The 22,857-nt window shown below is 42.3% G+C and overlaps 1 long non-coding RNA gene across 2 annotated transcripts in view; it reads left to right on the top strand.

Moving 5' to 3' along the window:
• LOC118519476 (uncharacterized) overlaps window positions 1–22,857 on the top strand; it is a 517,670-nt gene that overhangs the window by 116,961 nt on the left and 377,852 nt on the right. For both annotated transcript variants that reach the window (XR_013449842.1, XR_013449843.1), the window contains one exon: window positions 15,275–15,402. This is a non-coding gene — a long non-coding RNA (uncharacterized LOC118519476). The remainder of the gene's footprint in view (window positions 1–15,274; window positions 15,403–22,857) is intronic.

The raw sequence follows: 22,857 nt of genomic DNA, 5'->3' as shown, positions 1-22,857 counted from the left end.
TCTCAAGCTTTGTATAAATTTTAGCATATAGTGTAGATATGTCTGCAGCTTCCTTTATTCATGTAATATTTTGTTTTTGATTGTTGACAAAATCAGGTTTAGTTTATTTTCTTTTTGTATGCATATTTACCTCAATTAATATATCCATTCTCCTGTTGATGAACTTTCAAGATATTTCCAGTTTTTCCTGATTACAAATAATACTGCAGTAAACTTCCCTATATATGTTTTGTTGCGTACACTTGCAAGAATTTCTCTAGGCTAGGGTTTCTCAAACTTAAAATAAAAAAAAGGAAGAGATGCATTTTATGTTGCAATGTAGTAACACGCACGTTTGCATCATCATGTACACACACACCACAAGTAAGTTTTATGAAAACAATATATTCTTCTATCCATGAAGCATTGTGATATATACATTGATATTTATCCTGTTGTCATAGCCTGTCCTTTCTTAATCTATTTATTCTGTTTCCTATTCTGTGTGTGTGTGTGAGTCCGTGTGTGTGTGTGTGCGCGTGCGTGCACACGTGTATGTGTGTCTTACAAAATGGATTCCATGACCGAGGAATGGGTCACAGAATGCAGTTTGGAAAACACTGTTCTGTGATATGTTACCAAGAAGTAAGAATTTTGGTCATCTTGAACTTTACCTAGATATTGGTAACTTGTTCTCCTAAGTGATGTACTCTTTATTTTAAATTTTCTGGGTGTTTTGCTTTAGGTGTGTCTGTTTTAAGCAATAATAGTTGTATTTAAAATAAATTCCAATATGCTATTCTTTGATGTTTTGTTGAAAATTTAATCTGTATACACACACAGTGGTGTTTTTGGACTTATTTTAATATTTTTATTTTGTGTTTTTATCATCTTTCCCCCTTCTTTTATTTTTTTCCCTTCTTGTCTTCTGTGGATTGATCAATTTTCTATATTTCCACCATCAACCTCTTACATTTCTTCCATTGGCTTAGAAGATAAAGACTGTGGTACTGCTCTTTTCTTGGTAGCTTCCCCTACCCTTTAAAAAATACACACTTGACTGAAGTCGTACAACTCTTAAACCCCCATCTCATTATTGTTGTCCAAAGTGTGGCTTTACCTGTTTTTTTTTGAGGACATTAGGAGAAGGAAGGGAAAAATGAAGGGGGGGAAATTGGAGGGGGAGATGAACCATGAAGACGATGGACTCTGAGAAACAAACTGAGGGTTCTAGAGGGGAGGGGTGTGGGGGGATGGGTTAGCCTGGTGATGAGTATTAAGGAGGGCACGTACTGCATGGAGCACTGGGTGTTATACGCAAATAATGAATCATGGAACACTACATCAAAAACTAATGATGTAATGTATGGTGACTAACATAACATAATAAAATAAAATTAAATTAAAAAATAAAACAGAAAAATGTTACCAATGTTTATGGCCAATAGTTAATTAAATTTATTGACTTAAATTATTTTCTGTTCTCATTTTTAATTTCCTGTGTTGCCATGGTTCTTTTCTTTTTTTTTTTTTAATTTTTTTATTGTTATGTTAATCCCCATACATTACATCATTAGTTTTTTTTTTTTTTTAAAGATTTTATTTATTAATTTGACAGAGAGAGACACAGCGAGAGAGGGAACACAAGCAGGGGGAGTGGGAGAGGGAGAAGCAGGCTTCCCGCGGAGCAGGGAGCCCGATGCGGGGCTCGATCCCAGGAACCTGGGATCATGACCTGAGCCGAAGGCAGACGCTTAACGACTGAGCCACCCAGGCGCCCCTACATCATTAGTTTTAGATATAGTGTTCCATGATTCATTGTTTGTGCATAACACCCAGTGCTCCATGCAGAACGTGCCCTCCTCAATACCCATCACCAGGCTAACCCATCCTCCTACCCCCCTCCCCTCTAGAACCCTCAGTTTGTTTTTCAGAGTCCATCGTCTCTCATGGTTCTTCTCCCCCTCTGATTTCCCCCCCTTCATTCTTCCCCTCCTGCTACATTCTTCTTCTTCTTTTTTTCTTTCTTAACATATATTGCATTATTTGTTTCAGAGGTACAGATCTGAGATTCAACAGTCTTGCACAATTCACAGTGCTTACCAGAACACATACCCTCCCCAGTGTCCATCACCCAGTCACCCCATCCCTCCCACCCCACCCCCCACTCCAGCAACCCTCAGTTTGTTTCCTGAGATTAAGAATTCTTCATATCAGTGAGGTCATATGATACATGTCTTTCTCTGTTTGACTTATTTCGCTCAGCATAATACCCTCCAGTTCCATCCACGTCGTTGCAAATGGCAAGATCTCATTCCTTTTGATGGCTGCATAATATTCCATTGTATATATATACCACCTCTTCTTTATCCATTCATCTGTTGATGGACATCTTGGCTCTTTCCACAGTTTGGCCACTGTGGACATTGCTGCTATAAACATCGGGGTGCACGTACCCTTTCGGGTCCCTACTTTTGTATCTTTGGGGTAAATACCCAGGAGTGCAATTGCTGGATCATATGGTAGCTCTATTTTCAACTTTTTGAGGAACCTCCATACTGTTTTCCAGAGTGGCTGCACCAGCTTGCATTCCCACCAACAGTGTAGGAGGGTTCCCCTTTGTCCGCATCCCCGCCAACATCTGTCATTTCCTGACTTGTTAATTTTAGCCATTCTGACTGGTGTGAGGTGGTATCTCATTGAGGTTTTGATTTGGATTTCCCTGATGCCGAGCGATATTGAACACTTTTTCATGTGTCTGTTGGCCGTTTGGATGTCTTCTTTGGAAAAATGTCTGTTCATGTCTTCTGCCCATTTCTTGATTGGATTCTTTGTTCTTTTGGTGTTGAGTTTGATGAGTTCTTTATAGATTTTGGATACTAGCCCTTTATCTGATATGTCATTTGCAAATATCTTCTCCCATTCTGTCAGTTGTCTTTTGGTTTTGTTGACTGTTTCCTTTGCTTTGCAAAAGCTTTTTATCTTGATGAAGTCCCAATAGTTCATTTTTGCCCTTGCTTCCCTTGCCTTTGGCGATGTTTCTAGGAAGAAGTTGCTGCGGCTGAGGTCGAAGAGGTTGCTGCCTGTGTTCTCCTTTAGGATTCTGATGGACTCCTGTCTCACATTGAGGTCTTTCAACCATTTGGAGTCTATTTTTGTGTGTGGTGTAAGGAAATGGTCCAGTTTCATTCTTCTGCATGTGGCTGTCCAATTTTCCCAACACCATATGTTGAAGAGACTGTCTCTTTTCCATTGGACATTCTTTCCTGCTTTGTCAAAGATTAGTTGACCATATAGTTGAGGGTCCATTTCTGGGCTCTCTATTCTGTTCCATTGATCCATGTGTCTGTTTTTGTGCCAGTACCACACCGTCTTGATGATGACAGCTTTGTAGTAGAGCTGGAAGTCCGGAATTGTGATGCCGCCAGCTTTGCTTTTCTTTTTCAACATTCCTCTGGCTATGCGGGGTCTTTTCTGGTTCCATACAAATTTTAGGATTATTTGTTCCATTTCTTTGAAGAAAGTGGATGGTATTTTGATGGGGATTGCATTGAATGTGTAGATTGCTCTAGGTAGCATTGACATCTTCACAATATTTGTTCTTCCAATCCATGAGCATGGAACGTTTTTCCATTTCTTTGTGTCTTCCTCAATTTCTTTCATGAGTATTTTATAGTTTTCTGAGTACAGATCCTTTGCCTCTTTGGTTAGATTTATTCCTAGGTATCTTATGGTTTTGGGTGCAATTGTAAATGGGATCGACTCCTTAATTTCTCTTTCTTCTGACTTGTTGTTGGTGTATAGGAATGCCACTGACTTCTGTGCATTGATTTTATATCCTGCCACTTGACTGAATTCCTGTATGAGTTCTAGCAGTTTTAGGGTGGAGTCTTTGGGATTTTCCACATAAAGTATCATATCATCTGCAAAGAGTGAGAGTTTGACTTCTTCTTTGCCAATTTGGATGCCTTTGATTTCTTTTTGTTGTCTGATTGCTGTGGCTAGGACTTCCAATACTATGTTGAATAGCAGTGGTGATAGTGGACATCCCTGCCGCATTCCTGACCTTAGGGGGAAAGCTCTCAGTTTTTCCCCATTGAGAATGATATTCGCTGTAGGTTTTTCATAGATGGCTTTTATGATATTGAGGTATGTACCCTCTATCCCTATACTCTGAAGAGTTTTGATCAAGAAAGGATGCTGTACTTTGTCAAATGCTTTTTCTGCATCTATTGAGAGGATCATATGATTCTTGTTCTTTCTTTTGTTAATGTATTGTATCACGTTGATTGATTTGTGGATGTTGAACCAACCTTGCAGCCCAGGGATAAATCCGACTTGGTCGTGGTGAATAATCCTTTTAATGTACTGTTGGATCCTATTGGCTAGTATTTTGGTGAGAATTTTTGCATCCATGTTCATCAGGGATATTGGTCTGTAATTCTCCTTTTTGATGGGGTCTTTGTCTGGTTTTGGGATCAAGGTAATGCTGGCCTCATAAAATGAGTTTGGAAGTTTTCCTTCCATTTCTATTTTTTGGAACAGTTTCAGAAGGATAGGTATTAATTCTTCTTGAAATGTTTGGTAGAATTCCCCTGGGAAGCCATCTGGCCCTGGGCTTTTGTTTGTTGGGAGATTTTTGATGACTGCTTCAATTTCCTTAGTGGTTATAGGTCTGTTCAGGTTTTCTCTTTCTTCCTGGTTCAGTTTTGGTAGTTGATACATTTCTAGGAATGCATCCATTACTTCCAGGTTATCTAATTTGCTGGCATAGAGTTGCTCATAATATGTTCTTAGAATTGTTTGTATTTCTTTGGTGTTGGTTGTGATCTCTCCTCTTTCATTCATGATTTTGTTGATTTGGGTCATTTCTCTTTTCTTTTTGATAAGTCTGGCCAGGGGCTTATCAATCTTGTTAATTCTTTCAAAGAACCAGCTCCTAGTTTCGTTGATCTGTTCTACTGTTCTTTTGGTTTCTAATTCATTGATTTCTGCTCTGATCTTTATTATTTCTCTTCTCCTGCTGGGTTTTGGCTTGATTTGCTGTTCTTACTCCAGCTCCTTTAGGTGTAGGGTTAGGTTGTATACTTGAGACCTTTCTTGTTTCTTGAGAAAGGCTTGTCTTGCTATATACTTTCCTCTTAGGACGGCCTTTGCTGTATCCCAAAGATTTTGAATAGTTGTGTTTTCATTTTCATTGGTTTCCATGAATTTTTTTAATTCTTCTTTAATTTCCTGGTTGACCCATTCATTCTTCAGTAGGATGCTCTTTAGCCTCCATGTATTTGAGTTCATTCTGACTTTCCTCTTATGATTGAGTTCTAGTTTCAAAGCATTGTGGTCTGAAAATATGCAGGGAATGATCCCAATCTTTTGGTACCGGTTAAGACCTGATTTATGACCTAGGATGTGATCGATTCTGGAGAATGTTCCATGGGCACTAGAGAAGAATGTGTATTCCGTTGCTTTGGGATGGAATGTTCTGAATATGTCTGTGAAGTCCATTTGGTCCAGTGTGTCATTTAAAGTCTTTATTTCCTTGTTGATCTTTTGCTTAGACGATCTGTCCATTTCAGTGAGGGGGGTGTTAAAGTCCCCCACTATTATTGTATTGTTGTCAATGTGTTTCTTTGCTTTTGTTATTAATTGCCTTATATAATTGGCTGCTCCCATGTTAGGGGCATAGATATTTACAATTGTTAGATCTTCTTGTTGGATAGACCCTTTAAGTATGATGTAGTGTCCTTCCTCATCTCTTATTACAGTCTTTGGTTTAAAATCTAATTTGTCTGATATAAGGATTGCCACCCCAGCTTTCTTTTGGTGTCCATTAGCATGGTAAATGGTTTTCCACCCCCTCACTTTCAATCTGGGGGTGTCTTTGGTTCTAAAATGAGTCTCTTGCAGACAGCATATCGATGGTTCTTGTGTTTTAATCCAATCGGATAGCCTGTGTCTTTTGATTGGGGCATTTAGCCCATTTACATTCAGAGTAACTATTGAAAGATAGGAATTTAGTGCCATTGTATTGCCTGTACAGTGACTTTTACTGTATATTGTTTGTGTTCCTTTCTGGTCTATGTTGCTTTTAGGCTCTCTCTTTGCTTAGAGGACCGCTTTCAATATTTCTTGTAGGGCTGGTTTCGTGTTTGCAAATTCCTTTAGTTTTTGTTTGTCCTGGAAGCTTTTGATCTCTCCTTCTATTTTCAATGACAGCCTAGCTGGATATAGTATTCTTGGCTGCATATTTTTCTCATTTAGTGCTCTGAATATATCCTGCCAGTCCTTTCTGGCCTGCCAGGTCTCTGTGGATAAGTCTGTTGCCAATCTAATGTTTCTACCATTGTAGATTACATATCTCTTCTCCCGAGCTGCTTTCAGGATTTTCTCTTTGTCTCTGAGACTCGTAAGTTTTACTATTAGATGTCGGGGTGTTGACCTATTCTTATTGATTTTGAGAGGGGTTCTCTGTGCTTCCTGGATTTTGATGCCTGTTTCCTTCCCCAGATTAGGGAATTTCTCTGCCATAATTTGCTCCATTATACCTTCTGCCCCTCTCTCTCTTTCTTCTTCTTCTGGGATCCCAATTATTCTAATGTTGTTTCGTCTTATGGTATCGTTTATCTCTCGAATTCTGCCCTCATGATCCAGTAGTTGTTTATCTCTCTTTTTCTCAGCTTCTTTATTTTCCATCATTTGGTCTTCTATCTCACTGATTCTTTCTTCTGCCTCATTTATCCTAGCAGTTAGTGCCCCCATATTTGATTGCATCTCATTAATAGCCTTTTTGATTTCTACTTGGTTAGATTTTAGTTCTTTTATTTCTCCAGAAAGGGTTTCTCTAATAACTTCCATGCTTTTTTCAAGCCCAGCTAGTATCTTTAAAGTGATGATTCTGAACTCTAGATCTGACATCGTACTAATGTCCGTATTGAGTAGGTCCCTGGCAGTCGGTACTACCTCTTGTTCTTTTTGTTGAGGTGATTTTTTCCGTCTTGTCATTTTGTGCAGAGGAGAATAGATTAATGAGAGAACAAAATGCTAGCAGGGTAACAACGTCCCCAGAAAATATAGTCTAAACAAATCAGAAAAGACCTGAATCAGGGGGAAAAGAAAGGGAAAGAGAGAAAAAAGAAAAAGATAAAGATAAAGATAAAAACAAACAAAACAAAACAAAACAAAAACAGAATGTGATCAAATATGATCAGGCTGGTTTATAGATCAGTGCCACACACTAGATTTTGGGTGTATTTTGGTCTGTTAAAAGAAAGTCCCTCCCAAAATTTTAAAGAAAGAAAAACTTATATATGTACAAAAATAAGGGTTGATATGATGAAGGGATGGAATATAACTGTAAAGATGGAAATTATAAAAATTTTATAAAAGGATTTGATAAGTTGTTTGAAAAAAGAAAGAGGATTAAAAAAAAAAAAGAAAGAAAGAAAAAAGGGAGAGAATGTGATCAGGCAGGGGAGTAGAAAAAAACCATACACTAGAGATTTAGAGTATATTTTGATCTGTTAGAAGAAACTATCTCAAGATTTTAAAGAGAGAACAACTTATATATATATGCCAAAAATACGGGTAACTACTATGAAGGGATAGAATATGACTTTAAAAATGAAAAATAAAAATGTTTTTTTTTTTTAAAAAGGGATTGATAAGATGTTGGTTGAAAAAGGGAAAAAGAAAAATTCAAAAAAAAAAGAAAAAAAGACAGTTAAAAAAATAATTAACTTTGAAAGACTAAAGAATCATGGTAAAAAAGCCATGAATTCTATGTGCAGTATTCCCCTAGCGCTGGAGTTCTGCTGTTCTCATTGATGGGTAAACTTGGTCTTGGCTGGCTGTTCTCGCTGATCTTCTGGGGGAGGGGCCTGTTGCCGTGGTTCCCAAATGTCTTTGCCTGAGGCGGAATTGCCCCGCCCTTGCCGGTCCGGGCTAAGTAATCTGCTCGGGTTTGCTCTTGGGAGCTTTTGTTCCCTGCAAGCTTTCCGTACAGCTTTGGAGGCGGAGAGTGAAAATGGCGGCCTCCCAGTCTCCGCCCCGGAGGAGCGGAGAACTCGGGATCCCGCTCCTCAGCGAGCCCCCAGAGAAAAGCAGTCAGTCACTCCCGTCTCCCCGGTCTCCGGCCACACTCCGCGCTCACCCGGCCTGTGACCGCGCCTTTCTATCTGGCACCCGACCCCGGGTGGAGTCTCCAAACCCAGCAGATCCCCACGGTGCGCTCCCGCACCTCTCCTCCTGGGGGAAGAAGGTGAGTCTCCCCGTATCTGCCGCTTGTTGGGTCCCTGCTGGAGGAGCAGTGGCCCGACTGTGCCGCGGATCACGGTTTATGGCAACCCCGAGCTGAGAGCCCGCGCCTGGCTCCGTCTCTGCAGCCGGCTTCCCTGCTCCCATACCTGGGAGCTCTGCCGCACTCAGGCACCCCCGGTCTTTCTGTGACCCCGAGGGTCCTGAGACCACACTGTCCCACGAGGGTTCCACCCCCCACTTCGCCACCAGAGTGACGTCCCTCAGCGGAGCAGACTTCTAAAAGTTCCGATTTTGTGCTCTGTGGCTCTATCACTTGCCAGAAGCGGCCGACGGAGGCCCCTCCCCCGCCGTCTATCCTCCCGAATTTCGCCTCGGATTCACTTCTCCGCACGTCCTACCTTCCAGAAAGTGGTCGCTTTTCTGTTCAGAGAGTTGTTGCTATTCTTTTCTTCGATCTCCTGTTGAGTTTGTAGGTGTTCAGAATGGTTTGATCCCTATGCAGCTGAATTCCTGAGAGGAGACGAAATCCAGGTCTCCTACTCCTCCGCCATCTTGCTCCGCTCCCCCGCCATGGTTCTTTTCTGTACTCACTTCTCTTTTTGTTGAAGTACATCCTTTTGTGCATCTTTTAGTAAGGGGATGTAGATGATATTTTTTTTGCCATTTTGTGACTAAAACTTGCCTTTGTTTTGTTCCCACTCTTGAACAGTATTTTAACTGGATCTGTAATTCTAGGCTGACATTTTTTCCTCAGCTTTTTAAAGACATAACCCCATTGTCATCTATCCTCTTTGTTGCTTGGGAGAAGTCTTCTGTCATTCCAAATGTCATTCCTTTGTAGGCAATCTGGCTTTTCTTCTGGTAGCTTTGAAGTATTTTTCTCTCTTTTCTCCCTGATGTTCTACAGGCTTACTAGTGTCAGATATGGATTTATCTTTATTTTTCTTGCTTAGCAGTCAGAGGGCAGTCTTGGCTTGGTGACTCTTGCATTACTCATTTTGGAAAATTCTTAGTTCTTATCTGTTCTGGAACAGCATTAGAAATCTCTCATTCCAGGAGTGCCTGGGTGGCTCAGTCAGTTAAGCATCCGACTCTTGATTTTCCTCAGGTCATGATCTCAGGGTAGTGAGATCCAGCCCCTCGTTGGGCTCTGTGCTCAGTGGGGAGTCTGCTTGAGATTCTCTGTCCCTGCCCCCACTCATGTGCTCTCTCTCTCTCTCTCTAAAATAAATAAACCTGTTTTTTTAAAAAGAAAGAAATCTCTCATTCCACTCTCTACATTTATTAGCTGCTTTTAATTTAGTTTTTGTTGCCAAAATAAGTCTAGTTAAAATCTGTCAACACACATATTTACAAATTCTTTTTTCTTGTGATGAGAAGTTTTACACTCTTAGAAACTTTCAAATACATAATTCAGTATTATTAGCTATGGTCACAATGGTATACATTACATCTCTAGGACTTATTTTATAACTGGAAGTTTATACCTTTTGAACCCCTCATCCATTTCTCCCTCCCCTCCCCCCACTGCCTCTGGCAACCACCAGTCTGTTCTATGAGTTCTTCTTCTTTTTTTAAGTTTCCACATGTAAGTAAGATCATATAGTATTTGTCATCCATATTGTCATAAACGACAGGATGTCTTTCTTTCTTATGGCTGAATAATATTTCATTTTATGTATATACCACATTTCTTTATCCATTTACCTGTTGATGGACACTTAGATTGTTTCCATATTTTGGCTATTGTAAATAATGTAATGAACATGGGGGTGCATATATTTTCAAATTAGTGTTTTCATTTTCTTCAGATAAATACCCAGAAGTGGAATTGTTTCCCACAGTGGCTGCACCAATTTACATTCCAACCAACAGTGCACAAGAGTTTCTTTTTCTCCATATCTTCACCAAAAATTACTATTTCTTGTCTTTTTGATAATAGCCATTCTAATGGTGATATCTCCTTGTGGTTTTGATTTACATATCCCCAATGATGAGTGATGTTGAACATCTTCTTATGTACATGTTGGCCAATACGTAGGTCTTCTTTGGAAATATGTCTCTTCAGATCCTCTGTCTTTTTTTAAAAATCAGATTGCTTATTTGCTATTGAGTTGTATGAGTTCCTTATATAATTTGAATATTAGCCCCTCATCAGATATATGATTTGCAAATATTTTCTCCCACTCATAGGTTGATTTTTCATTTTGTTGAAAATTTCTTTTGCTGTGTAGAAGCTTTTTAATTTGATGTAATCCCACTTGCTTATTTTTGTTTTTGTAGCCTTTGCTTTTGGTGTCAAATTCAGAAAATCATTATTTTCAAGACTGATGTCAAGGAGCTTACTGCTTATATTTTCTTGTAGGAATTTTATGGTTTCAGGTCTTATGGTCATGTCTTTAGTCCATTTTGAGTTATTTTTTGTGTATGATGTAATACAGTGGTCCAGTTTCACTCTTCTGCATTTCTGTCTGGTTGTCCCAACACCATTTATTGAAGGCACTGTCCTTTTCCTATTGTATATTCTTGTTTCCTTTGTCATAAATTAATTGACCATATACGCATGGGTTTATTTCTGGCCTCCTTATTCTGTTTCATTAATCTTTGTGTTTGTTTTTATGCCAATATCATATTGTTTTTCTTATTATGCTTTGTAATATAATTTGAAAGCAGGGAACATGATGTCTCTAGCTTTGTTCTTCTTTCTCAAGATTACTTTGGCTTTTTGGAGTCTTTTGTGGTTCCCTATTAACTTTAGGATTCAAATTATTGCTTAAAATTTTAATATCATGCTCATTCCATTTGTGAAATTCTGGTGTGGGCTTTATGCTTTTTCTGAATGATCTGACCTGAGAGCTTCACAGTTCTCTTGACTCATCTAGGTTGGTTTAGTCATGTGAACTCTGTAGTTTGACGTGAATCTGAATCTCTCAAGTAACCATTCAATGGCTGTGAGATCTTGGGTAAGTTACATGAATTCTATGCCTTATTTTTCTCATGTGTAAAATGGAGATACTAATTGAACTGGTCACAAGAGTTTATTGTATGCATTAAGTGAGATAATGCCTTTGAAATGCTTAGTTTAGTTTCTTGACATGGTAAGCACTCACTAAAATAAATGATGGCTAAAAAATAAAATAAAATAAATAAATTATGGCTATAATAACTATTCTTCCATTTACAGATGACCCTGAACATAGCTGGATGGGAAGATTGCTGGAGAACTGTTATGAATACAAGATGGGGACAAGCAGGGGGCAATTGTAAGGAAATTAACAGAGTGAGGAAAATTTAGGGAAAAGACCAGAAAGTAACAAAGGGATGCCCTCTGATGCATTTGTCTCCTTAATTTTACTAATTCCCCTAACATGAGCAGCTTTTTCATATTCCAAATGTAGCAGTTAATAGGAAAAAAAAGACATTCTAGTTCTATTGGACCAAAACCTGGAGCTTAAATCTAAAAGCAGCCAGGGGACAGCAGAAAGAGTACCGTTCTTGGTACAGGAAGATCTGGGTTTGAACTTGGCTCTACTTCTTTGGATCAGTCATGCTTCATGCTACTTCCTGAAGCTTCAGTTTCCTTCTCTGTAAAATGTAAATGGTAGTCCTGCTTCTTAGGGCCCTACCGAGGATGAAATGAGATCATGTGTGGGTAAATGCAGGATACCTAACAAGTGCTCAGTGATTTTTTAAAAAGAAAGTCAAAGAGATTTGATGACTTATGCCCCAAGCACTGCCTCCCTGGATCTCAACTTCAACTTGTATTTGTGTAGCTCCACCAGCAGACTGTCTCCTCTCCACTTTTCCAAGATTTCTGCAGGCAGGAAGCAATGTAGGGATGTTGTAAGTTGATAAAGAAGTACTGTGGAAAATGTGGAGCCCCGTTTCATATCTGTATGGTGCATACTGCTCTGTGGAAAAATGGTGCCGCATCGAGTTTTGTGTGTTCAGAGATGGGAGTGGTCCATGGACATCCTGAAGACTTGGAATCAGAGTGCTAGGGGTTGAAGCATGTGGCGTACCCTATTTTCTCTCTCTCTGAGTTTTTTCTCCCCCAATGTCAAACTCTACTTGGAGGCTTCTCATACTGTTCCTTACCCGATTCTTTTCCCTCCTTTTCTATACTCCCTTCTACCTTAGCTTTCCTCCAGTTTTCTCTTTCAAGTCTCCTATTTAATTTCCTTTGCACTGAAGAGTACACACAGGGTTGGGGAGAAAGGATAGACCACTGTCAACACCCAGGAAAGGGACTCTTTCATGGTCTTTGAACAGGGAGAGGACCAAGTTCTTATTCAAATTTTTTTTCCCCTTCCACTTGATTTCTGATTCAAGTGTGTTCTCACTGTAGTATACCTGGCTGGTGTTATTTCCAAAGGGAGTTCTGTGATCCTAATTCAATCCTAACCCTAGCCCTAAACTTTTTCTCCGAATCTTCAACACAAGTTTTCTTTAACTGTAAACAGGACATGCTACATACACCATTAAGAGGGATACTAGGGAGGAGGCATCAACAGTTCAAAGTTTGGCACCATTTTGAAAGAGGATGGTTGAAGGACACTACTGTAGAAACTAAGGCATTCCCATCAATTAATGCAAGAGAGAAATTGTCAAAATAAGTGGTTCCCCAAATTAGCTATGTATCAGAATATTCTGGGGAACCCGTTTTAGCTTCAGATTCCTGATCCCTACTTCAGATTTACTGAATCAGAATTTCTGTGGATGGGGCCTGGTATCTGGATTCAAATGGGGCATTGAGCAGGGCACAGGTGATTCTGAGGCAGCCCTGTAGTTGAGAAATACAGGGCTAAGTGATCCTAACATCTGTCAAAGTGTTATACTGAATTGGGAGTCTCACGGAGTCTTTTTAAAAAATTATTATTTAAATTCAATTAGCCATCATATAGTACATCACTAGTCTCAGATGTAGTGTTCCACAATTTATCAGTTGCATATAACACCCAGTGCTCATCGCATCACGTGCCCTCCTTAATGCCCATCACAGAGTCTCATTGTAAAAATATTTTTGCCCTCTTTCATTTTGGTCAAAGGAGGGGTGAGTTGGTTCATGTAATATCCTGACAGTTCTCTGAAAGACAAAGATCTTAATTCCCTAATTCACTAAAAACCATCCCTAAAACTAATAAAAAAAATCCCAATCCATCCAAAGCTAGGCAAATCATGAGTAGAACTGGGCTCTCACCCCATCAGAGGAGGGGAAAAGCCCATTGTTTGATTAGGGTAGGAGAATGGATGATAAATTTATTTCATACACTACAGCAATTATCCTCAACCTGGCTGAATATTAGAAACATTCTGCAGAGCAATTAAGTCAGAATCACTGGAGGTGGGGCCTAGTGTTGGTATTTTTTTAAAGAGCACCCCCAGGTGATTCTAATATGTAACTGGACCGAGAACCACTGCATTAGAGAAAGAGACGCGCTCTCAGGGGAAAGGATAGAAACGCAGGTAGTTAGAGCAACACAAGTGAATCTCCCTGGCTAAGAATAGCAGCTCCTTTCTCATTTAAACAATCAAGGTGGGTGAGCTTATTCTCTGGAAACTCTGAGAGGACTAGGCAGGGACTGAGAGGCAGAAGAAATGAAACAGACATGATTTGCACTTTAATTTGGAAGAAAGCTAGAAATGCTGGATGAGCTCTTTCTAATGCCCTAAAATGTGTCCCTGTCCTTATTCACACCCAACATCCCCCCAAATTACTAAGCTAATGACGCTGAAGTTTAATCCTAACCTCCAATAACCCAAAATAGGACAATATTTATAATAATTACACTGTGAAGCTCTTTTGAGCTAACCTATGAAGCAGGCCGATTGCAGGGAATCTTACTGTTACATTCTTTTTTTTTTTTAATGCCCGAAAAAAGCTTGATTGTTTCCATTTGGCCCACCGCTCCGGAGAGGGTGCAGGGTGGTCAGACAGCTGCCCAGTGCGGGCAGGAGAGGCTCCGGCAGAAGCCCTGGCTGGGGGTGGGGGTGGGGGTGGGCAGCGGGACCCCTCAGAGGCTGCTGGGCTCCGGGGCCCCTAGCCAGTGCTCGAGGGTGGGCCTCTGGAGGGGAACTCGCCGGCGCAGGCTGCAGAGGTGAGTCAGGTGCTGGGCGTCTTCCTGATGGGTGTCACCTGCTCGTGCCGGAAGTGGCCGACCGGAAGTCAGCGGCACCGGGCCCGCAGGTCCAGAGGGTCTGGTTCGGTTCGGCCCCGGGGCTGCGGCGGCTCCGGGGCTGCGGGGTGTGACCCACGCCCTGGGGAGCCACCTCGCCGCCGCCGAGTGGAAGCCCCGAGAGAGGTGGGTGCGAGGCCCGCAGGCGGTGGAGTCCTTCGGGTGAAGCTGGGAGCTCATGGTCCGAGGTGACGAGGAGGAAGCTCAAGATGCTCTGCTGGCTTCTCGCGGGGGCAGAGGATCGCAGAGAAGATGGTTCTGGAGGCTGCGCCTGCAGAAGAGGTTAGAGGCTGGGGGGAGGCGGGAAGAAGGGGCGTCCCTGGGTCAGTGCCGTCCCAACTCTGGGGAAGCCCCGGACAGGTCCAGGGGACCAGCGGCTGCTGCCTTATCCTTAATTTTTAGGAAAAAAATAAGGTAAGCAAAGTATGGAAGGAAGGGATAAGAACAAGTTTGGGGTCTGTTGAAATAAATTTCTGTTACAAGATGGAGCCGCTCCTGCCCAGGGAGCCACCTCAGCAAATGGGAATTTCATAACTTTCTTGTCCCTATAAATGCTCTGCTTGACCAGAAACTCTACCTAGCAGTCAATCCCCAAATGCCAAGCCAACTCTGGGGCTTCTCACTCCAAATAAGGTTGACTGGGTTGCCCCAGCCAATCGGATATATATATATAATATATATATATATATATTATATATATATAATAATTGTATTTGTCTCTTCCTTCTTTTTTATTTTTTATCGTATAAAAGCTTCTTTTCTTCCCACCCCCAATTTTGTAGTTCTCCTAAAGGAGACTGTTCACTTCAGCAAGTGTTAACGTTTGTTTGTATCACCTAAATTGTTTACTCCTTTTTTAACAGTTTTCGTACATGAGGAATGGGATCTGAAGCTGGCTACGAATGGCCTCCGGGACAAGACACACAGGCGAGGCGCCCCCTGAACCCTTTGAGTTCACCGTTCTCTCCTTGTTACCAAGGCAGGGCTGTGGGTAAGTCACTTTTGGATTTGAGCTCGCTCCCTTACAAGATGAGAACTTTTAAGACCTAATCTCTTAGCAACTTTCAAGCGAGCATTTCAGCATTATTAATTATAGTTGTCATGCTGTGCATTACACCCCTATGACTTATTTATTTATAACTGGAAATTTGTACCTTTTGACCCACTTCACCCATTTCTCCCACCCCACCCCCAACCCTTTGGCAACCACCAATCTGTTCTCTGTATCTTTGAGCTTGTTTTTTTGTTTTGTTTGTTTTAACATTCCATATATAAGTGAGATCATATATTTGTCTTTCTCTGTATGACTTCACTTAGCATAGTGCCCTCGAGGTCCATACATGTTGTTGTAAATGGCAAGATTTCATTCTTTTTTATGGATGAATTCCATTGTGTATATATGCCACATTTTCTTTATCTGTTCATCTGTGATGGACACTTAGGTTGTTTCCATATTTTGGCTATTGTAAATAATGCTGCAGTGAACATGGGGGTGCATATATCTTTTTGAATTTGTGTTTTTTTCTTTAGATAAATGCCCAGAAGCAGAATTACTGGATCGTATAGTAGTTTTATTTTTAGTTTTTTAAGGAACCTCCACACTGTTTCCCAGTAGTGGCTGGATCAATTTACATTCCAACCAACAGTGTACAAGCGTTCACTTTTCTTCACATCTTCACCAAAAATGATTATTTCTTGTCTCTTTGATAACAGCCATTCTAATGGATGTGAAGTAATGTCTCGTTGTGGTTTTGATTTGCATTTCTCTGATGATGAGTGATGTTGAGCATCTTCTCATGTACCTGTTGGCCAATACGTATGTCTTCTTTGTAAAAATGTCTCTTCGGATCCTCTGGCCCCTTTTCTAGTCAGACTGTTATTTGCTATTGAGTTGTATGAGTTCTTTATATAATTTTGATATTAGCCCCTCATCAAATATATGATTTGCAAATATTTTCTCTCATTTGGTAGGCTGCCTTTTTGTTTTGAGTTGATTTTTGTGGGTGGTGTAAGACAGCAGTCCAGTTGCATCGTTTGGCATGTGACTGAGTTCTCTGACTCTGCTTTGGAAGCAATTCTCCATTGATCCCAGCTCCACTCACCCATTTTAGCTGCTAATCCTATTTTTCATGAGGAAGCAGAATGGAATGTCTACCATCCTTTCTTGGCCGAGCGTGAGCCCCGGCTTCCAGGATGGCATAGCCCTCAATGAGAGTAGCAGCACCAGGGGATTGCTTGTTGGGAGGTGCTAACGGGCACTACTGTCCATTAGCTCCATTTACACTGTAGCAAAGGACCACGGTGTGCTTCTACTGGAGGGCATCTGTGGAGCAAGTCAGGGCCCAGGCCCTCTCTCTGTGCCTCTACCATGTAGACCTCCTGGAGCTTCTTCCTACCTCTGGCACCCCCATCATCTCTCCCGAACTCTGTTGTATGAAATCTGCAGCACACAGTTTTGTCCTTGTTAAATGCTGCCGGCTGTCGTATTGTGTCCTCTCCCTGCAATAGCTGCACGCGGAGGGCAGCGAACTTGCCCCCTCCGCTTTGTATCTGACCAAAAGCCCAGGGTGACAGGTGCACCAGGCATGCTTGCTGGTGGACTTCCTACCGTTGTCCCGCCTTCTTCATTTCCCCCTTCCACCTCTGGCTCCTGGCCAACAGCAGCAGCCTGCTGATAAAATGCTCACTCTGGGGAGAAGGGATTTGACCTGAGGGGCATAAAGACCTAGCTGAGGGGAAAACTTGACCAAGAGAATGTTAATGACCAGCTGAGTCACCGTCACAACATTGCATTGTGACTGCATTGAGGCTCCCGTTGGGGGACCTGCAGAAATCGCTTTCTTTTTGGAGGCACTGTGGGAAAGAGGGAGACTGAGCGGAGGAGGTACCCTGGGTTTGGGGCAGGCTGGTCTTTAAAGACCATGAAAGGCCAATGAGAAATGCATAGGAGCACCGAAGGCTGAAACCCAAGCATCCCCTCCAAACTGGAGTTCCCTGAGTGTGTCTCGGAGAAAGGCTGCGCTAGCAGGTTTGGAGAGGAAGCAAAGATGCTAATGAAGCGTGAACTGGCTGCTTTCAGCAGAGCCTTCTGGGCACCACGCCACCATCTCGCTTTCTTTCCTACCCATTTATTTATTTATATTCTTAATTAATGGAAATTTCAACTCCCATTAGATCAGGAGAAGTCAGTAATAAACAGCCACAGCTTTAAGCAGACAGAGCTACTGGGGAAGGGCAGAGGCTTCTCTTTCTGCTCCTGGATTCCAGTCACATGGCTGGCCTGAGCTCAGGAGAGAAAAATCCGTATGCTGGTTCTGTGTAGGAGAGCCAGGAGCCTGTGTTGATGGGCAGCTAACCTCCGTGGTTATCTATGAGTTTCTTTTTCTTTAAGCATCATTGAGACTTTCCCTCTAAATTCCTCTGTTGGAATCAGACAGCCCAGGTTTGAGTCCTGCCTGGCTGTGCAACCTTGGGCAAGTTAATTAACCTTTCTGTGTCTCAGCCTTTTCTGTTAAAGAAGGTAATAGTACTTATTTCATAGGGCAGTTGTGGGTCTTAAATGAGGTAATGTGGGTAAGCACTTGACACAGTGCCTCGTCCGTAGTGAATGCTCACTGGATGTTACCTATTCTCGTCATCATCAAGAACCCAGATGTGCACTAATGAGCATTGTTCCTCTTTCATGTGCCTCAAGCAGCCCAGCAGAAGCTCCTTCCAGGAGCAGGGCTCATGAGCACCCTCTTTCAGGAACGTCCCGCTGCTCCCTGCTCTGGGTTCTGGCACCTGATTTGGGAATAACATTGTGAGTCAGGTTGAGGTGCGGTTTTTGAATCCAAAGCCCTGAACCTCAGAACTATTGGTGTCATTTATGAAGCCTGAAAACCTCTGCTTGGGTATAATCTAGGGCTCAGATGTTAATGTGGGGCTTAGGTATAGCCAAAAAGCCCTTGATGCACTGAGACATGGTGGAGTGATGAGACCTGGAAGAAACAATCGGTATCCCATAGTGAGAGGAAAGCTCCCAGCCCAGCTTTAAAGGTAGGCTGCAGGGGGCTCCCAGATAGCAGGCTGAGCCTGCCGAGGCAGGGCCACAATCTGATGTCACACCTTCTTGGTTTGGCTCCTGGCTCCACAGCTTTCTGTCTTACCTAGGACAAAGCTTACAACCTTTCTAAGCCTCAGTGTCCTGACATGAAAAATGAGCATGAGAATAGCCGTGTTCTCCTCATAGTTGTGGGTAGGATGACGTGAGATACCATATGAAGTGATTTATAGAATGCCTGGCAAGTTCTCAGAAACTGGTAGCTGTTATGATTAGATCTGTTTTATTCATCTCTGTGTTTTCAATGCCTATGACGGTGTCTGCTTATAGTGAGTGCTCAAGAAGTATTTGTTAAGTAGTCAAACAGAGAATGGCATACTTGGGACAACCCACTAAACTTCTTGGGCTTGGTAGCCCTAATGGGGGGGAGTGGTGCTGCTAGATGGCCTTGAATGCCACATCCAGACCCAAATATAGGGAATCTGTGCCCAGTGCACAGTCACCTTCTGGGCCTGGGATCCCTGGGCCTGAGAGTACAATGCTATTTTACTTCAAGGAACAAACTTCTCTCTTTCTTGGGAAGATGACATTATGTATTGACAAATAACAAAGTAGCAAAGGTCCCCGGTACCGCTGGAGAGAGAAATTTAAACTTCCGAGTTTGACTCTTAAATTACTGGCACCCTTTTGGGTAAAAAGGATCTACTAGTTTTCTTGAATATGCTATTGGATTTCATTTTTAAAGGGAAAGAGTAAGTCAAAAGGTGAGCGAGACATTAGTCGGCATTAAGAAAGAACCGGAGCACAATTGGGGAAGAATTGTTATTCCATCAGGTAAATTTGCACTCTCTCTTCACCTTGACTACCAGCTTCACTTTGCAGCTCACCTCATCTCGGATAGGACACAGCAGAAATAGAAAAGGTCCCCAGAAGGGCAGAACAGATGGATATGGGGGACAGGGCGACTTCCACACCAAGAGAGATAACACATTTCGTTCTGAAAGGAGCGGAGGAAAGGGGTGAGCACTTTCTGAGGTGGCGAGTGTAATGAATGGGAGCAGCAAGCCAGTTGCAGGCTCCTTCTTGCCCTTTCCCCTAATAGGAGAAAGAGGCCGCACTTGACAAAATTAAAAGGGAGCAAATTTAGAACTGATGAAAGGAAGTGCTCTCCACTCAATGTGTAATTAACCTGCGAAGGAACCCAACCTGCTCACTCTTAACTGAGGCAAGCCGTGAGCTGGGCTTTCAGATGGCTGGAAGAATAACAGCCGTTTTGGCAGGTGCACTGGGTAAGCCTGCAGTTCCTGAGGTAATTCATCCTCTGCAGTAAGACATGACATGACAGCCAGGTTGAGAAGAGGCACGTCCCCTGGGATGCAAAAAAGTGGAGGTGAGATTGGGCCTGTAGACAGAGAAGACGTTAGCACGGAGGAGGCCATGCTAATCCTGGAAAGCTAGGAGGCTTGGCTGAGGTCACACAGCCACTTCGAGGTGGAGCCCAGAGCCCCAGCTTCCTGGTCCCGGGCCAGTGCCCTCTCCTGCAAGGTGTGTGGCCCTCATTCTGGAGGGGCTCAGAGGGTCACTGCCCTGACTCTTGTTTCTGCCTTGCTTTCTACTCCTGTCTGTGCTCACTGCATGGTTAGTGGGCAGTGGCCCCTTCCTGAAGGGTATGGTCAGAATCTGGGCCTGGGAAATCAGGACAGTTGACTTGGGGAGCTGTTCCGTGTGTGTTTGCTCTGGGCAGGAATTCTGACCCACTTCATGTCCGTGAGATCTTGAGTGTCTGGGAAAAAGCAAGCAGGACAATAGTACAGAACAGAGTAAAAGCCTGTTTTGTTTTTTGTTTTTTGGAGGATGTCAGTATTACCAGTTCAGGTGTATGGCCATGGGCGACTCACTTCATGTCCCCAAATCTCAGTTGCCTTATCTTACTACTGCCTTCTTCATACACGCGCGGGGCTTCACTGAGAAGCGTGCGGCGTGCAGTGGTGCACTAACCATTCAAAAACTGGCAGGTGGAATTATTATTAGAACTGGAATTAGCACAAGCTGACCCATTAAGAGAAAACCTTGCGTTAGTCTTTTAGACATATTATCTCTCTATCCTTTAACCTCTCATTCACTCAACAACTACTTTTTGGGCACCTAGGATGCACCGTGTTAGATGCTAGCTCTCCAGGTGTGAATGAAGCATAGTGCCCATCCTCTTGTGCAGAGGGGACACTCATGCCCCAAAGAAGAGAAAAACACACCAAAAACTGCAGTGCAATAGACACCTGCTGCATTGGAGGTGGAGATTTATAAAGCATCATAGGAGCTTTTGCCCATTAGATAAATATTTATTAAGCACTAACTATGTGCTAAGCACTGTGATAGGCATTCATCAAGTTATTTACTTGTCAAGTAAATCCTACCCTCAGGAAAAATGATGTCTTAGAAAGGCATTCTGTTACTTATTGGGAGTTTCAGAAAACATTCTAAGAATCTGAGCCTACGCTGACAGTGGAATCAAACATAGCTCCAAGTGAGCATTATTTATTACCAGAGGATATTCTGAGTCACTCAAAAGTGGTTCCCGATAGTTTTTGTTGTCTTGGTGAAAGACGCTGGTAGGAAGTCCCAGAAAAGGATCAAAAGGGACCCTGTAGGATAGCCAGGGCTCTTCCGAGGATTTTGTAGGCCCTGGGCCCTCTTACCCATGAAGCCTCAGCCCAGATCCTCTTAAACATCCCAGGTATGTGATAGGATCTGAAATGCTTCCATAGACCCCAGTAAATTTATCTTTCTTTTTTGCTATTAAATTTAAAATTATTTTCTAATTATGGTTTTAAAATTATTTACGATGGGTGATTTTTAGAAATTACATCCATATTCAAGAGTTCTCATGGGATGAGAAATCTTAAATGATTTTCTAATATAATGACTTTTTTGATGAATACTAAATTGAACAATTAATGGAGTTGACATAGTATTACATCTTGTAGACATTCAATTAAACACTTAATTTCAGTTTTACATTATCTTTTTGTATTTGGAGCCACCTCCTTTTGTTTTTTGTTTTTTTTTTTTTTAGGTCTAAGATATTTGTAAGATAAGTTGGGAAGCTTTCAGGCTGGAGGTCCCTTGGGGCAGCAGCGGACACCTTCCTCTGGCCAGCTCTTAGCTCCCGCCCCTTGTCTCAAGCTTGAGGACCCCTGGACACTATGAGTGAGCCACACCACGGCAGATTTAGGTCCTGTGCCTGGGTAGTAACCTGTGTGGCAGTTGGTGAGGACTTTTCCCAGCTCTCAAACGAAGCTCATCCTTTCTTTTCTTGGCCCGTCTTCCTCCCTATTTGTCTTTCCCCTGTTCTGCTTCTTTTCATCCCTTCTCTTTTACCTTCTCTCCTGCCTGTGGTTTTCTCTATCACTGGAGTAGCCATTGGCTTCCCTAGACCTGCCCCACTTTGCTGGTGCCGCTGAAGTCATTTCTGATCCCAGAGAGAGCATCGTGGAAGGAGGGATGGCCCCAGACCCAGCACTGGCAGAATTTAAGACAATTATGGAGACATTTTGCTTAAAACTGGACAAAGTGTTTACCATGTATTGCTGTACAAAACCAATGTCCTAACGTCTTTTCAAAGTAGCTAGTGTGAAATGAGCAGCTGAACTTTTGTCCTTGGTAAAGTTTTACTGAGCAGAGAGACTGCTGTAATTTTCTTGTTAGACTATATTTGAAGCATCCTTTGCTCCACCACGGTTGCCTCTGTGCAGAATGCCCTTCCCCTATCTGTCTCGTGACTGCTTTCCTCATATCTCAGCTGCAGGTCACCTCCCAGTGAGCCCATTCTTCACCTCCCTGGGATGATCTAGTGCTCTTTCTTTGGGGTTCCCATTGCCCTTAACAGTGTTCGCACATCCATTAAGGCAGTGCCCATCTTCTGTCATAATGGTTTGCTTTATTGGCACATCTGACTCCCACTGTAAGCTCTGTGGCCAAAGGCCCTGCCTGCCTCCATCTCTGCACCTTCAGCTCTGAGCACAGCAAGTGGCATATAGTGGATCTAGAGGAATGAGGTAACTGGTTAGAATCCATGGACCCTTCTTTTTGCACTGATTTTGAGTCCTTTTCCACTTTGTCTAGCCAGACCAGAGCGTGCTCGCTCTGTCTCCAGGAAGAAGTCATGATGAACATCTGTTCACCTTCAGTGTCCCTTCCTCCAAATGTCCCCGGTTATGAATCATCAGCTCCAGGATCTACCACCACCATAGATATTTTTAAAGCTGGGATAAAGAAGCATGGGTGCAAATAGGAATAAATACCTCTGGCCATAAAAATAAAATAAATCACTATCACTTCTCTGTGGTCAGAGATGCTTAATAGGTAAAGATTGCTGCCAGATTGTAAAAAATGTGTTTAGCAGGC

This window comes from Halichoerus grypus, chromosome 7, assembly GCF_964656455.1.
Source record: "Halichoerus grypus chromosome 7, mHalGry1.hap1.1, whole genome shotgun sequence".
NCBI lineage: Eukaryota > Metazoa > Chordata > Mammalia > Carnivora > Phocidae > Halichoerus > Halichoerus grypus.
The sequence above is the reverse complement of the archived record's forward strand: the minus strand, read 5'-3'. Positions and strand labels throughout refer to the sequence as shown.